Source organism: Brienomyrus brachyistius, chromosome 9 (genome assembly GCF_023856365.1).
Source record: "Brienomyrus brachyistius isolate T26 chromosome 9, BBRACH_0.4, whole genome shotgun sequence".
Lineage (NCBI taxonomy): Eukaryota > Metazoa > Chordata > Actinopteri > Osteoglossiformes > Mormyridae > Brienomyrus > Brienomyrus brachyistius.
Window position 1 is genome coordinate 8,842,272 of NC_064541.1, and position 6,122 is coordinate 8,848,393.

A 6,122-nucleotide genomic window follows, 5' to 3' on the forward strand; every position below is an offset into this window, starting at 1 on the left:
TATCTGCACTGATGCTGCATTTCATCCCTTTGTTCTCCTGCTTCTGGACTGAGCATCATGCAGCCTACAGGTGACCACAGGCACATGCCATTCAGCTGGATGTAAAGTGACAGTTCTAGGTACACAGGGAGGTAGGGAGGCCTTGAGAGCTGGAAAGACCCCCCCCCCCCCCCCCCCCCCCCCCCATTCATCCCGCTGCCCTTCTAAGAAATACCGAAGGACAATGCTGATCCATTTATCCATCTGGAGTGAGGCTGAGCCCATCCTGTCACACTCATGGTGATAGACCCCCAGTGAAGAGAATGGAAGAGCGATGCCTATTTGCTGTTGCCGGGCGACACTTGGTTTGACCGCTTCCATAATAGGTTGTAACCCGATGACCTGTATCTCCCGACGAGCATCAGCGCGTCTGTCGAAACGGCACAGCGCCTGCCTGCTGAGAGCCGGCCGAGGAAGGAGGGTGCGGGTTTTCCCATCGGCGGGGGAGCGTGTCCACTTCACCCTGGTTTGCTGCTACGTCCAGCTGACACTCTTATCCAAAGCTGCGTGCAGAGGTAGCCAATTTATGTCGCATAACTGGAGCTTTGGCTGTTTTACATAAGCACTAGAGATCGGAGTCAGTCAAAAGGTGACGCCGTGAACCGTCATCTGGTTTGTCTGTGTTGTACCTTTGGTGTATGAGGGCAAACCGCTTCTGAACTTTTCTAAGAACCAGTTGCATTCCTCATCTGCGCCATAATGCCCCAGGCAGCATAAGCCGTGCAGTCGAACCACAAGCGTTGCGTCTGGTGGACGGGGAACAACTACGCTCTCGCTCTGGAATTCAGTTTTTTCCCAGAGTGTGGATTCTCTGCCGGACTCTAGGACACCCTGGAGGGGTGCAAGCTTTCGGTTTTCCAGGTTTCTGAGGACGAAATCGCACGATGGTCCGCCCACCCCCATGTGAGGTGGCCCTCATGCAAGTGGGAGTCGCGGAGGGCTGGTATCGCCGGATTGACACAGCAGCTGCTCGTTCTCCATTACGCCTGTGTCTGTCCTGCCATATTGAGCGCCCCCCCCCCCCCCCCCCCCCCCCCTTCCCGCCGCCCTTCCATCAGAGCTTCTAATCTATACATGACCTCAGGTCCTCAGAGACGTGTGAATCACAGTGCAGTGCAGCTGTGTCACGCGGCTGTCGAATGTGACCAAACTGAGCCAGATAAAAAGGGTCCCATTAAATAATCACCACCTCCCCCGGTATGGTGTGGTCTGCTTGAACAGCGGGACGGTGTATGTAGGTCACCTGAACCACTGCCAGAGCATGCACTCGTGTTTTGGGTGTAAATATTTTAATTGTGACACTCCGGTTTGAATGTGACCTGCACAGGAAACATCGCTGAAATGTTTCGTATTTCCCAAACTCCCCCACCACCACCACCACCACCACCAATGTGTTTCAGGGAAACGACCAATGATAACAGGCATCACACACTAGGCTTGTAAAAAACAACAGAGGTTTCCTTTAGTCTGATAGATGGCAGCACATGTCTTTATATAAGATGTTTGTTTGTCACCAGTCAAGCTGCACTTTTGCATGGGGCCCCCTGTTGGCCACAAACTTCGATCACACTAAATTGTAAATGAAAGCATTCCTTAATTAGGAGATGCGCAAGGAGTTTGCTCTGCTAACCAGCAAGCTAGCCACGATATTCTGTACTTGCCATTAATTTACAGAGTTTTTTTTTTTTTTTTAATCATCTGTAAGCACTATACTGGACCCCTCCGTTTCTCAGCTTTACATCTGCTTATGACCCACCACCCGGTTTGCCCAATGCACCCGTTAAAAGCATCTGCGGCTAATTCGGCGAGATACCGAGTGCTGGTTCAGAGTCTCTTCTTTCGGGGGACCAGCTGGCCGCCATTAATAATATAGCACTGCTCTTCTAAGCAGCCCTTCATTTTGGCCATTTGTAACATCTTCTGTGTGACCCTCGTCTCCACACAGACCCCCCCCCCCCCCCCCCCCAAACAAAACAACACGGACAGGGCGGTCTAGATGGCCGTGTCTTTGCCTTGATGACCTTGCTTCAAAACGCAGGCTTTGGTTGAGGGTTAAGTCTGGGTTAAATGTAGCCCCTAGCAGAAGTGGCAATCATACACACTGTTACTGGTAGCCGGCTGATTTTTGCTTTTCGTTTCTGATTGTCTGTCTCTCTGAGTGGCAGCCAGCAGAATTAAGAGCTAATTGCGTCTCTCTCGTCTAGAACCAAGTTCAAGATCTGGTGCTATAAGCTTCTAAGGACAAAGACTGAGGCTATATTATGTATCCAGGCTGTTTTGTATACATACGTCCAAAACCTCTCATGATAAATCTCCACGTTTATCCGTTTACATGTCTTGGGTGATACACTGATATATCTTTGCAGGGGCCTTTGGTGGTACCTTAACGTTTTTGACATGCAGCACTGACGCCCCAGTGAAACCCACAATAAATTCAATAAAAACTCCCCCCCAGTCTGACTGGGCCCAGGGTGGGCCATCTGTAGTCCTGTTGTAAACGGGGGTGGGCACAAATTGTATCAACCCAAGATAATTGCACAAAAAAAAATAATTCCATTTAATCAGTTCAGCATCTGCTTTTTTCCTCTCTGTAATTCAGGGATTGGAAATGGAACAAATTAGCAATTAAATCCATAGTAGCTGCAGCTACTGTGAGCTGTCAGTTACTGGGTTTATTGGTTCCCATTGGGTTACACAGTCAGTGACTGACAGGCCACTTCAAACCACCATGGGTTGCAGAACCTCATTTCTCTCCTTTCTAATTTAAACCCCCACCAGCGTTGTAACTCTGTCTCATAATGGCTTTATGTCTTTTTTTTGGTTTCTATTATGTTACTTTACAGCTTTCCTTCAAACTATGGTGTGTTATGTTGTAAGGTTGAAAACTGCAAAGGCCTTTTCAGTGCTCTTTTATTTGAACCCCAGACACACGTTTTAAGTTCCTGCTCTAGAAGGATCTAATGCTGTGTGTTCCGCTCCGTACCGCTGCGACCTTAAAATCTGACGCCGCGAAGCACGTCTGCAGTCTGGCGACTCGCAGATCCTACCGGCTAATCCGAGGCAGGAAGCATTCACCGTTTGCGGTCTGTCGTGCTGGGAAGGGGGTAGGAGAGGAAGTCACGTGACGTTTGGAGTGCTGTGACCTTTGGGACCCCCCCCCCCCCCCCCCGCCCCGAATTCTCTCCATTCAGAGAGACTCAGTGCGGAATGTAGCGGCGACTTTCCGCAAAGTGACGCCACAGCACATCTGGCATGGAGACGCAGGTCGGGCACGCGGGGGCAGTGCCAGGGGACAGGGGCACCGGCGTGCAGCCGCCTGGCAACTGCGGCGGGGCCTCGCCGCCATTGGACGGTCCCGTAACCAGCGCCGGTGAGGTCACACCAAGGTGGAATTTTTTAAATCTCTTCCGCTTAGCTATTTTTAAATTACAAGAGTAATTTTCTAAAAGTGGCCATATGCCCCCCCCCCCCCCTCGCTGTACTTTTTAAATAATGTGAAGCATACTGTAAATGAAAAATGCATGTTTCTCTCTGTAAATCCGAAGGTTTTATGGCAAGACAAACTCTCAAACGCCAAGATAGGGTACCTTTTTTAAACCTTCTGACCTCTATGAGTTTTATGATTGTATATTTTAAATTATTTACTAATTTAAGGACTGCAATTATTTTCAAGTCATACGGCAGCAGATGATATGGCAAGTTATTTTTGTGTGTATAATTCCAGCAAAAATAAACTGAACACATGAGGTTATGAATAACATATTTATTCACGAGACCTCGAGAGCACATTGGACCTCTTTGGATCAGTGGCTGCTTCACTATGGTGTGGGAAACCTTCTCTGGGCTAGAACCATTTCTGTATAGTCCGACATTTCAGGTCTTAAAGATGTGCTTCTCACTGGAAGCACCTTCAGATTCTTTGTTTTAATCATATTGTCCAGCCTTTCCCATCATTTCCGTCTGGTTCTGTCTTATTACTGTGATTGTAAATGCACTCATTTGAATTAATCCCCGACCTAACATCATTTCCTAATTAGAGTTTCCCGTATTTGAGTGGATCAGTTTTCCTTCCATAAGCCTTCGGTTTTGCACAGAACATGCTAAGCCCTTCACTCCTACCACACTACAGCTGCTTTTGTTCAAAGAGACTGATAGTGTTTTTCCTTCCATACAGCTGAGAAAGTCGGCTAAAGGATGTTGTGGCTGCAGGGGACTGGGACCATCAACGTTCATATTTGGGGTACCTCACTAGCAGCTAGCCCTCGGGCCAGATGTAGGCATATATCCATCTGGACAGGTGACATTTAGGCTGGTTGATAAAACCCTTGTTATCACCTACTGGTGTTTTCCTCATCTCCCGTGTCAGTTATAAGAAGCACATTGGAGCTGCCTTCTGCGATTAGCACCAAAGTACACACCGTACTACCATGACTATTTAACGCAGAAGGCCTCCCTGTCACATCTACTTTGGGTGAAAGTCCTGGCTCAGCAGGGTAGCCCCCGGTGGTTGGAAGGGCGACGCCCCAGATCCTGTGTGTGGCAGAGTAGCCATTTCTGCTGGCCCCCTCATCCCGGGCTGAGACCCCAAGCTATGCTCTCACCTTTATATGAGTGTGCGTGTCATAAAAAAGGGCAGTAAGATGGGGTGTGAAAAAACACAATCCAGTGCATTAGTAGAGATGGGCAAGTACAGCTTCCTTCATTTATTCTGAAGCCTTGTCAGAGAGAGCAGCCGAAATGAATCCCTTGGGGTCAGAGGTGGAGATTTCAGGTCCTGAGAGTACAAATCCAGACCAAGGTTTTATTCCAACCAATCAGCAGAGTTCTCTGTGACTGTGATTCTTTATACTCAACTGATTGGCTGAAACAAAACCTTGGTCTGGATTTATACTTTCGGGACCTGAAATCTCTACCTCTGCTTGGAACTACAACCTGCATAAATTGAAATGCAAAGCATTTGCTTACAGTTATGTCTGTGTAGCATAATGCTATTCATCCACCTTCTTCATGAAAACTGCTTCTAGTACAAACATTTTGGTATTAACTGGGGTTATTATGCTTATAATCAAGAAGCTGTGTATGGTTTCCACATGGATACTAGCTACAAAAAGAATCATGGTGTTGCCTTTAAAATTCCTTTTGTACAAGGAAAGCTTGCAATTTTTGAAGTTTATGATGCAGTAACGATGCACATTTGGTAGTTAACTTAGAATTTTGTTTCCGGGGCTATCCATATGCTGTACGATACTTTCTACTGATGCCGGGCAATGACAGCATCCATGCAGCTAAGCTTCCAGTCCCTTTAGCGATCACGAGAGTAAGCTCTCATACAGTGCTTAAAAATGTACCATATGGCATTCCCCCCCCCCCCATATTTAACCAAATAAACTTGAATAGATTTACTTTTCATTTACTGGTATTTAGTTAGTTCCAGTACTTATTTATTTGCTGATTCAGTGAATAGTTATTTTTCATATCACATTCGACATATTTCCACTTACGATGGGTTCATTGGAAAGTAACACCATCGTAAGTTGAGGAGCGACTGTACTACTATTCTCATCGGCCTGCCAAATTTTTTACGCATAGTGATTTTAAACATTTTTAGTACGCAGTGCGTGTGCAAAGTTTCCCTTGTGTATAAACTGCATCACTGGAGGGTTCAGTGCATCTTAATCTCATTCATTTAATGTTCAGGAGGCTGGCTAATATATTAGATGCATTATATCTGTTGTTGCTGCTGCACGTGCATTGATTTCTGTATCATTGTTTACACTGTAAAGCGAGATGTTATATAAATAAAATTTATTATTATTATATGGCCAAAAGTATGCAGACACCAGCTTCTCATCCCAAAACCAAGAGTATTTGCATGAAGTCGGTTTGTGCTTTTCTTGCTGTAACAGCCTCTTCTGGGACATTACTGGTGGGATTTTCTGCAATTCAGTTTGGGTACTGACATTTCTGTGAATTTGTGTAGCCTACCAACATTTCTAATGTACAATAACTTCACGTGCTGCTCTAAGGGCAGTGCTAGCAGAATAGGAATTTGGTGAACTGACTTGTTGGAATTGACGGCATCG